Raw genomic sequence first — 12311 nt, 5'->3', positions numbered from 1 at the left:
TAAGCTGGTGTGATGAATGTGATGTATGTTTAAAGAATATGTTCTATATGTTACAGGAATACTGGCTGCTAGGTAGTAAATGCATTATGATGAGGCAAGAGAAAGGCAAACATGTAGAGGCAGGAGGAAGCAGTTAGTAAGCTGTTGCAATTGTCCAGGCAAGAGGTGAAAGTGAAGTGAAAGTCGCCCAGTCGTGTCTGACTCTTTGTGACCCCACGGACTATACAGTCCATGGAATTCTCCAGGCCAGAATACTGGAGTGGGTAGCCTTTCCCTTCTCCAGGGGATCTTCCCAACCCAGGGATCGAACCCAGGTCTCCTGCATTGCAGGCGGATTCTTTACCAGCTGAGCAAGAGGTAATCGTGGCTTATACTGAGGTGGTGGCAGTGGACCTAGAGTATGTGAGGAAGTGTGAACCCTTGACAAGAACAGTTCATCTTCTTCACTGAGAGAAGGGTGTTACATATATTGGTTGTGACAACATGGGGACCTTCTCTTACCAACTGCTTGTACTTTCTAAATTATGTGACAAAGCCAACAACTGAATGTCAGTCAGAGAATTTCTTCAAACTAGAAATCCTAAGAAAGAGAAACTTAACATAGTTACTTTGGGGAGAAAGAAAAACAATTTCAGGGAAGTGTACCAGAACTGCCAGGCAGTGTTCAAGACTCATCTGAGGTTTGTCACCAAGGATCTGCCATGAAATAAATCAATGTGGTTTTGTGTCTTTCATCATCAAAGTTTAGTTTTCCTGAAACTGATAATCCCAGGCTTGTATATAAAAGAGGAAGGAAAGATGAGAGGGTTAGAAATATTTACAGAGGAAGGGATTAAGGGAGGTGAATAACAGTGAGGTGCTTTTATCCATTCAGGTTACTATAATAAAAATATCATAAACTGGATGGCTTACAAACAGAAAACGTTAGTTTTTCAGAGTTCTGCTGTCTGAGAAGTCCAAGATCATGGAGCTGGCAGATTCAGTGTTGGGTGAAAAAACCATGTTCCTCACTGGCTGCCATCTTCCCATCATAGCCTCACATGGTGGAAGAGGGCAAGAGAGCTTTCTTGGGCTTCTTTCATAATGGCAATAATCCCACTCATGACTGCTCTGACTTCATGAGCTAATCACCTTCCAAAGGCTCCATTTCCTCATACTGTTAATTTGGGCATTAAGAGTTCAACACATGAGTTTTTGAAAGGATACAAACATTTAATATATGGCAAAAGGAAAGGATAGGATTAATTGATTGGCCATCTCAATGGAATTTTTAAAAAGTTGAAAAAAATGCTATACCAGTGAGCTATAAAACTAGGAAATATAGGTCACAGTGTTGAAGGTATAAATTTGAGACTTTTCTAGTAGTCACGCTATTGGGTAAACCATCAGTCAGTGAAGAGAAGTAGCCAGAGGGTAAGAAGGTGAAAGTGACCATGAGGCAAAGCAGATGGTTAAATCTCACAGCATTGGCTTTAAAAAAGCTAAGAGAAAAGAGTTTGGAAACAAATTTGAAGTCGGAGAAGGAAGGCAAGAGAGCATTGACTCTCTCATCCAGACCCTGAGGCACAGGGAGTTTAAGGAAAGAAATGATCATCCCTGTAAAGAACTGCATGGAAAATAGTAACATTAGGATAATGTTTAAGAAAATAGGGGCTATTGATGATTATAGGTCATAAACTCAACATAATAGTGGAAATGTTCAGAAGGGAGAAAAATATCTCTGAATAACTGAATCAATGAAGTCAATGCCTAAATAATCTTGAGGGTAGTATTATGGCACTGATACTTCAAAAGATTTAAATAAAGAAGGATTTGAATGTTTGACAGGAATTAGGGACCTGTGGAATCATAGGAGGTAAAACATCTTTCTAGGGTTCCTAATCTGTAGGTTTATAGAACTGACAAAGATTTAGATTTTTTTTTTTTACCCGTTATTTTGGAGAACTCATTTGGTTCTGTAACAGTTGATTATATGTCTGATTTTTCCAAATGTGAAGTTTAGGATGTTTCTTAAAGGGATCTTATGGGTTGGGTCATTCTGTATATTTTCCAGTAAGAATTTCTATTAATTATGTGTTTTTAAATTAATATGCTCTAATTAATGCACCTATCCTTCTTGAATGACTGAATAAAAATTATTTAAGATGGCAGAAATCTTTTATACATCCCAGGGCTTTGCTGTAACTTTCATGATGTCTGAACAGACTTATTTAAAAGTAAGTCAAGCAGTCAAAACCAGTAAGACAGCTGGGTCTACTAAACACTTGCATTTGCATTTCAATAATTCTTAATATCTAAAACACAGTGTTTCAACAAATTCCAGATGGTTTACAATCTGTTTTTCTTGTTGAATTATTTTTTTTTAATTTGGAAATATTTTAAACATATAAAGATGCATAAAAAATAACATAAAATAGACATGTGATTGGTTTCTCCCTAGATTTAACAGTTATTAACATTTTGCCCTACTCGCTTCAGAGGCTTCTCTTCTTAATAAGGTATTAAAGATAGAGCTAAATACTCCCTATTCTTTTTCCCCAGCCTTACTAATATGTGATTGACAATAGCATTGTGTAATCTTCAGGTCTGTAATGATTCACTACACATGTTTTCTTTTAAATGTTTAGCACGATAAGGTTAGCACATCTTTCATCTCACATAAGTACATTTTCACTGTTGCCATGATGAGAATATTAAAACTTTATTCTCATAGCAATTTTGATTATACAATATAGTATTATTAATGCTAGTCACTATGCTGTAACTTACATGCCTGAAATGTATTCATTTTATAACTGAATGTATTGATAGACCAAAATCTCCCATTGCCCTAAACCTCAACCCCTGCCAACTACTGTTATTCTCTCTATTTTTACTAGTTTGACATTTTTAGATTCCACATATAAGTGAAATTATACAGTATTTGTCTTTCTTTGATCGACTTATTTCGCTGTTTTTCCACGGTTTCCTTCCTTTGTTCCTGTGCCAAACTCTCTGTGAGGTCCTGGAACTTTAGAAATATCCAAGTTGTAGTCTCAGCCCTGAATGTGCTGCACAGGGTGTCACTCTGCAGGAATGCAAGAATCAGGCTCATTTGGTTTTAATTGCCTAATCTAACTTCTTATGTTTACTAAGGAGTTACAGCAGTGTCATTTCTCACCCCCACTGCTATTTTCAGTTAGCCATTATTCTTTTTGAAATCTTTACGAAATCAATAGACCTTTCTGAAGGGCCATTCTTCTTGGTATGAAAACAAATGCATCTCCATTCCTCTTGAAAATGTTAAGATTTATCTCTAGAAAGTTATTTTAATGTGCTAGAGAGATCTTTTAAATCAGAAACTATTGGATTTTTCATTCCAAATATTTTACTTGTTAAGCAAAGCAATTCCACAAAAATTTCAGAGGGAAAAAAAAAGAAGTTACAGTTTTATGAGTTGCTTAATTCAGGTCCAAAATCATAAAATCATAAATGCAGTGGCAGGAAAGTACTTCACATTGTTCACAGGTATTAACAGATGTGATGGATAAGACCATCCTTTTTTCATGTGATCAACCATTGTTGTTGTTTAGTCACTAAGTCGTGTCCAACTCTTTGTGACCCCATGGACTATAGACTTCCAGGCTCCTCTGTCCATGGGATTTCCCTAAAGGAATACTGGAGTGGGTTGCCATTTCCTTCACCAGGGGATTTTCCCAACCCAGGGATTGAACCCACATCTCCTGCATTGCAGGCAGATTCTAAACCACCGAGCCACCAGGGAAGCCAGTTATCAACCATAGTTTGCACATATTTTCCCCTCAAAGCTAATTTTGTATGCACAAGCAAGCATAAGCAAAAGATTCTCTCACAAGTAACTTTATCTGGACGTGAATAGAAATATTTGGATTGCCTTGGTTTCCCATCTAACTTCCTTAAACTTACCGATATTGGATTTCAGCTTTCTCTCTTTCACTCCATTCTCCAAGGCAGTATATTTATATTTATATAAATATACAATCTTTATATTTAAGATGAATGTTAAACATTAATTTCCCTCATGACAAGCTCTCTTGATACTGCAAGGTTTCTGTTTCACTTTATTATCTCCTTCCTCTCCTTTACCTCCAAGTGTTCTCTCTACTTTGGGTGTTTTCCTCTGTTCATACCAATCCTCAAGTTTTGCCTTCCTCAGCCAAAAATATAAAAATGATCTGTTTTGAATCTGTACCCTTCTCCCTCTGTCGTCATCACCTTTGTTCTCTTTCTCTTGCCAGTCATGCCTACACTTTAAATTTCTAGTAATCCCCACCCCTGCCCCAACATTCCACAGCCCACTTGGTGCTTTATACGAGCTACTCTATTGAACCAAATCGTTTTCATTATGTCAACAAAGGCATTTTGTTGTTTTCAGTTGCCCAGTCTTGCCCGACTCTTTGCAACCCCATGGACTGCAGCAAGCCAGGCCTCTCTGTCCCTCACCATTTCCAAGAGTTTGCTCAAGTTCATGTTCATTGTACCGGTGATGCTGTCCAGCCATCTCATCCTCTGATGACCTCTTCTCCCTCTGCCCTCGATCTTTCCCAGCATGAGGGAATTTTCCAATGAGTCATCTGTGTACGTCAGATGACCAAAATACTGGAGCTTCAGCATCAGTCCTTCCATTGAATATTCAGGGTTGAGCTCTCTTAAAATTGACTGATTTGATCTCCTTGCTGTCCAATGGACTCTCAGGAGTCCCGTATACTAAGGCATCCCATGTACTAAATTCAATGAATTCTCTATAATCCTTGTCCACATTGACAGTACTGGACTCCAGTGACCAGTTTTTCTCTCCTTAAACTTACTATTCTGTTGAGTTCAATAGCATCCTTTCTTTTCCAATTTCCATTTTAATTATTCACTCTAAGCCTCTGTCATTAAATTTCTTACTCTGCCTACCCTTGGTATCCTTCTGAGCTATTTTCCATCACTATGCCTTTCTCACTTCTGTTCCACTTCATAGTTTTAATTAGGATCTATGTATGCTGCAGCTAAGTCGCTTCAGTCATGTCCGTCTCTGTGCGATCCCATAGACGGCAGCCCACCAGGCTCCCCGTCCCTGGGATTCTCCAGGCAAGAACACTGGAGTGGATTGCCATTTCCTTCTCCAATGCATGAAAGTGAAAAGTGAAAGTGAAGTTGCTCAGCCATGTCTGACTCTTCGCGACCCCATGGACTGCAGCCTACAAGGCTCCTCCGTCCATGGGATTTTCTAGGCAAGAGTACTGGAGTGGGGTGCCATCACCTTCTCCGAGGATCTATGTATAAATGACTTTAAAATCTGTAAATTTAGCCCTGATATTCCTCCAAGTTCTATACACATGTACTTTGTCCACAGGATATTCTCAATAGTCCAAAGACATACTCATTTCAGAATGTTCAAGTTATCAATATACTTCCCTTCCTTATCTTAAAATTAATTTTTCATTATAATTCTCATATGAATGATCGACACCACCTAGCAATCCAAACTCAAGCCTGGAAATTATTATTTACTCTTTTAACCTCTTCCCTCCATACTAAAACATTTATTCATTCTGATCAATTTTGTGTCCCCAATTTTTTAAAATATATTTGTTTTTGCCATTTTCACTGCCACTTCGTTGTCACCATTGCTCTAGGATTTGTCTGTATCTCCAGTGCTGCTTGGTATAACATATCACAATTTTGTGTTTAAGTGCCTTTATCACTTTACCTTCCTTTTGAGCTATCATCAAAGACTTATTTCTCTAGTCCCTGGAGAACTTCCTCTATGTTTTCCATAACAAATATTGCTAAAGTCTTGTACTTATTGACAGAATCTTCTCCTTTTTATGATGTAATAACAAATCATAATTTAAAATACATGTTAAGTTACATGTTACATAAAGACCTATGCTAAATTGCTCAGCCTTTTGCCTTGAGCTGTGTTGTGCCTGGTTTTGCCCGACTCTTTGTGGCCCCATGGGCTGTAAGCCCACCAGGCTTCTCTGCCCATGGAATTTTCCAGACAAGAATACTGGAGTGGATTGCCATTTCCTATTCCAGAGTATTTTTCTGACTCGGAGATTGAACCCGAACCTCTTGTGCCTCATGCATTGGCAGGCAGATTCATAACCACTAATACTACCTGGGAAGCCCCTCAAAGACCTATAAGATATAAATACACATGAAATTGCAAGATTTTAAAAAATCTTATATTCAGACCTGCTAAATTCACAATTCTAATTACCACTGCATTAATATTTGGGAAATTTATTTCTATTCAGCTTTTTTAGGTATAATTAAAGAATGGTTTGGAATTTTAATTGCTTTCTACCTAAGAAATAGGTCTCCCTGATCATGTTTCTGGGTACATATTGACATTGCTTCCACAAAGGGTGTAGCAATAGAGTGACAGGAGAACTGCCACCCATTGCAGAAGACGAATCTTCTGCTGGTTTCTGAGATGTATATTCTTGGGAACAATGGGCTGTTGCTCTGACACAGACAATCCCATATTATCATTTATTCAGAAAAATACTATCCACGGCAGGAAGAAACTAGAAAGAACTAATTACAGTTGTGAGGCCACATTCTAGAGACAATTAGCACATCACGGAGCATGGGGGGCGGGGCGTATATTGTACATCAAATGCCTGATGGGGTAACGTGAGAAGCCTTGCATTTGAGAAATGCTTGAGAAAAGTTTGAGAAAGGTAAAGTAAAGTTTATCTTTTCATTACCTGTGTTATCTCAAAGGTAAAGTTTAATAAAATGGCAGAAGTCTTAAGAGTTATAAATGGTCACTTAAAGTGGTCTTTCTTTAAAAGAAATCTTAATAACAACAAAAAAAGGAAACATGAATATAAGAAAAGAAAATCTTATGAGATCTTTGGATAGAAAATCTTAATATATAGTAAAAATAGAAACATGAGAAGACTCCTGCTTTATTCTAACCTAGTAATAGCACTCCTCATTTTACTGAAGTTTCAACCATAAAAGTAACAATAATATGAATTGACAATTATATATGTCATGCTGCTGCTGCTAAGTCGCTTCAGTCATGTCCGACTCTGTGCGACCCCATAGACGGCAGCCCACCAGGCTCCCCCGTCCCTGGGATTCTCCAGGCAAGAACACTGGAGTGGGTTGCCATTTCCTTCTCCAATGCATGAAAGTGAAAAGTGAAAGTGAAGTCGCTCAGTTGTGTCCGACTCCTAGCGACCCCATGGACTGCAGCCTACCAGGCTCCTCCGTCCATGGGATTTTCCAGGCAAGAGTACTAGAGTGGGGTGCCATTGCCTTCTCTGATATATGTTATATAAATCACCTTTACCTTTTCTCATCATCCTCATAGCAAACCTGGAGATTAAGGTAAATAGATAGATAATAGATAAGGCAGATATTAGTTACCTGGATTATAAGGATTTGAAGGGAGAAAGACAGCCTCAGAGAGATTGAATATTTTGGTCAAAGTCTAGTAGCTTATAAGTGATAGAACTACAACTTGATTTCAGCCCTTCTGACCCCCAATTCCATGCCCCTTTTCTTTCTATTAAGTGACAGAGCCTGACTAACAGTTACCTTCAAGGCTTTGTACTCTAAGAGAAAATTTAGCCTCATAAATATTTCTCACTCCAAGGAATAGCAAAGGTCAGCTGATTCAGTGTGTTCTGTTGATCTGACCTGTCAGCATATTACCTGAGTGCTTCCAAATCTGAGGAAGCTTGACCATAAATAAATAACATCCCAAACAAGGCTTACCCAAGAATGGCTTCTCTAGAACTCTAACGATGCTGATGCAGCCAATTATGGAAGAGACTCCTGCTCCAATGAAATGATGTTCTTCTTTATTATTACTAAGATAAAGCTACATAAGTGATGCCTCATGGCACTAGTAGTGAAGAGATTACATGCTGATCTAAAAAAAATTCACAGCAGTTATTTCTTTTTCTTTCTTTTTTATATACGCTGCTTGTTTAGTGTGTTTAATTTTTAGTTGGATGACATTATGGATGAACCACACTGAATTTGATCCTTGTTTCAAGTGCTCATTATTTTACCAGAAATAAAATGCTGCAAAATTAGTCAGTGGCAAATGTTACTCTGTTTTTACCAGGGTATGTGGCCCTGAAGGGCAAGGGGAGAAACTCTAAAATCAAGAGGGGCCTCCTGGATTGTTGAATTTATTATACTAAATAGTTATATCCTACTGGTTAGTTTTCTCCAGTTTCTCTAAGAGTCTCTTCTCCTATTTCAAATGTTACCATGCAGGTGAAAATCGCTGACACTGCTGCCTTCCTTGCGAAGTGGTCCCATATTGTCCCTGCAATGAGTCATCATTCCCTGTTCTACCCCTTAACCCACACATACCATGCAGATTTTCTGTATAAGAGAATATGTTCATTATTACTTGTGTCTGCATTTTCTCTACTACATTGATTGACTGAATTATGTCTGTACCTTTATATCTTCAATACCTTCTGTGGTAATCAGTCCAGTATCATGCACTGCCGGGAGCCAGCGTGAGGAACTCTGCCCATGGCAAAGGTCATGAGGAAGGAGGCTCGGCATATGCAAAGGTGGCATCGAGCCTCAGGAGTCCCCCTGGAAATTCTCAAGCATCTAACCCCAAAACCAGAGTCTGCCTACTTTACTGCTTTGTGCTCTCACCTACACCTCTGACTTTACGGGGGGCTGTCCCCCACCACCTCTTTCGGAGAAGGAGTTAACTTACAGCTCCAGTTAATAATAATTCCTGGGCGTGACAGGAGTGTTCCAACTTACAAACTCCTCTGAAGGTTCTCTAGCCTGCCTGACAGGCCTGTCTGGCCACATGTGATTGTTCACAGCCTCCCAACCATGAGAGGCACGAGATGCTTTAAACCTTCTAAAAACAGGTTCTTTAGAGAAGTTAGAAAACTATTAGTATAGTATAGTGGGCTGATTAAAAATTGTATTGGTGAAGGGTTTTTCATTTGTTGAGCCAATGTTTGCTGCTAAGTCTCCACATCCCCTGCCCTTATACACATTAATAAATATATAGAAGAAATAAGTATTTGCCTTTGATATTAACCATGTTAGACCTTAGGCTAAGCAAATTCTTTCCTTAATTAAAACCCACTACATCCTCACCCTATAAGAATGTAACTTTATCTGGTACCTTCGGAAGGTGGCGTCTGTTTTAAAAACAATCATCCCTGGAGAAATAAGTGTTCTGGTTGACTGACCGCTGTCACAAGGAGAGGGTCATAAATTGTCAGCAGGCCCCCTGGCCAGAAGATGATGTAACACCCCTAAGACCTTTGTATGAAGCACCTGATTTTGATAAGTCAGGACTGCTGACCCCACGTGACTTTTGTATAACATCTCAGTGTATAAAAACAGACCCTGGAAAAATAAAAAATGGGATCAGTTCCTCGAAAGACTGGTCTCCCCATGTCGTTCTTTTTTTCACCTTCTGGCTGAATCACCATCTGGAATGTGGAGGCTCGTCAAGCCTACTAATTATGCCTGGGCTTCTAAGATCTGACCAGGGAGGCCTTAGTATTTCTCCTTCGGGAGAATGGGAGGACGCCTGCGGCCTACGTAGGTGATGTAAATTCCTTATTTTGGAATTTTACTAGCTTTCCACGTAAATCAAGTTATTCAGCCTCTTTTCTCCCTGAATTTTCCTACTGAGCTATCCTCATTCTATTACTCTTTATATCTCTAATTAATATTTAATTAAAGCCAGTGTATTCACCGATGCCATCTCTCCTTGGAATTTCCCTGGATCCACTGGGGCTGGACCCCGGCAATGCATGTTGTTGATCCTCCATAAGTGTCTGTTGTGTGCGTTAAATGAAAAATGGTGTCATACTTCTAAAATATGTGACTATTACTTGAATCTCAACTAGCCTGATTTATATCTCTGTTTTTATTGATGAGATTTATGAAGGATTTCTCAGTCCTTTCTTGAGGTTCTATTGTTTTCCACTCAGTTCTTAGTGTGTGCACATCCATTAGAGAGAGCCTTTAGAAAGGCAAGAATAAGAGGCAAAAGGATACTAATGAACTTATTTACAAAACAGAAATAGACTCACAGACTTAGAAAGCAAATTTACAGCTGGCAAACAGGAAGTGGGAGGAGGGATAAGTTAGGACTTTGAGATTAACAGGTACACACTGCTATATATAAAATAGATTTTAAAAAAACAAGGACCTACTGTATAACACAGGGAACTATGTAGTATCTTGTACTAACCTATAGTGGAAAAGAATCTGAACAATATTCTTTTACATATAACTTAATCATTTTGCTGTACAGCTGAAACTAACATTGTAAATCAACTGTACTTCAATTTAAAAAATTGTTTAAAAAAGAATAAGAGGCACACGCATTTGACTAGTTCTGGAGACACAAATTCATATTTCTGCAACTCTCCATGGTATATAGTACCCTACAGTAAATATACTACTTATTGTTTTTGCCATCTACCATATCAACCTGCAACTCTGTAATTTGTACATGCCATTAACTTTTGAATGAAGCAGTTTTTTTCTCTCCTTTCAGTGATTTTTCTATTTCAAAACAGCTCAGATATTATCTCCTGTGCAAAATCCTCCTTTATTCCTAAGAATTAAGGAGTTATACTACTCTTCGTGCTGTCAGAGCACTCTGGAGGTGTGTCTGTTATAAGATTCTTTTATACTTTTGGTTTTGCATGCATACCTGTGTCCTCCCTAGACTATGAGTTCCTCTGGGACTTACATTCTTTCTATCTATAATGCCAGGCTCTTCCATTGGACCTAACACAAAGTTAATACTCAGTAACTACTCATTAATAATAAATTGGTTAGTTTTAATAACAGAAATTATTTATAATCTTTATGCACAAAGCATCTTACCAAGTACGAATAGAAAATAAAAATGACTCAAACAAAGCCAAATTCTGGGAAAACTTTCATTAGGGGGACAAGGCAGATGAACATGGAAAGAATAATCAGAACCTGATGTGTGCCTTAAAACATGACAATTTCCATGGACAGAGAGGGAGTGAGGAGAGGAGTAGCAGAGACAAGGCCATTCCAGAATGAGCAAGCAGCAGGTTACCACAGGAAACTTTACTAAAGTGAATTAAAGATAAACTCTATTAAATGTAAATAAAGCTGCATGCCTTAAAAGAAACAATGCATAAAGGATTAAAGTAGATTAAAATTAGAGACTACCCTCTGAGAGCCCAAATGTGCTTAGTGTTGTTTGAAATTAACTTAATGTACAAAAATTGAAATGCATGTCAAGGAAAAGAGAGTAGCATTTGGCTGGCATGTTTTACCCTCTCTCATTTAAAACAGCAAGTAACTGGGCATACAGTCACCCTGTAGCATGAATTTGTATTATTAATTGTACCCATAATTCGGATTTATGATTAGAGCTTAAATTGAATGTCTGCAGTGGAATTATGATTCACACTTGACCTCATGTTTTAAGCACTAAATTAAAAGATGCTTACTCCTTGGAAGAAAAGTTATGACCAACCTAGATAGAATATTCAACAGCAGAGACTTTAATTTGCCAATAAAGGTCCGTCTAGTCAAGGCTATGGTTTTTCCTGTGGTCATGTATGGATGTGAGAGTTGGACTATGAAGAAAGCTGAGTGCCGAAGAATTGATGCTTTTGAACTGTGGTGTTGGAGAAGACTCTTGAGAGTCCTTTGGAGTGCAAGGAGATCCAACCAGTCCATTCTGAAGGAGATCAGTCTTGGGATTTCTTTGGAAGGAATGATGCTAAAGCTGAAACTCCAGTACTTTGGCCACCTTATGGGTAGAGTTGACTCATTGGCAAAGACTCTGATGCTGAGAGGGCTTGGGGGCAGGAGGAGAAGGGGACGACAGAGGATGAAATGGCTGGATGGCATCACTGACTCTATGGACATGAGTCTGAGTGAACTCTGGGAGTTGGTGATGGACAGGGAGGCCTGGTGTGCTGCGATTCATGGGGTCGCAAAGAGTTAGACAAGACTGAGTGACTGAACTGAACTGAGAGTAGGAACCTCAGTGAAGGGCAGGATGAAATCTGCCCCCTCCTTTGAACTTCAGAATGGTACAATGACTAACTCTCTGATCTTCTGGAGAAGTAGAAGTTCTTGCTGTGGCCAGGAGGCATCAGAAGATATGGGTTACTGACACGTGGAAGTATCAAAAAATGGTCAGCATATTGTATATCAGTGACCTAGTAGAGAAACTGCAGAGAAGGACCCAGAACATACAGAAAGTCACAGTAGAACTTAAAAAATTCTGCATATGGAGAATATAATGAGATAGAAAAGCAGGAGTCAGAGAGTGA

Source organism: Bos indicus, chromosome 1, assembly GCF_029378745.1.
Source record: "Bos indicus isolate NIAB-ARS_2022 breed Sahiwal x Tharparkar chromosome 1, NIAB-ARS_B.indTharparkar_mat_pri_1.0, whole genome shotgun sequence".
Lineage (NCBI taxonomy): Eukaryota > Metazoa > Chordata > Mammalia > Artiodactyla > Bovidae > Bos > Bos indicus.
The sequence above is the reverse complement of the archived record's forward strand: the minus strand, read 5'-3'. Positions refer to the sequence as shown.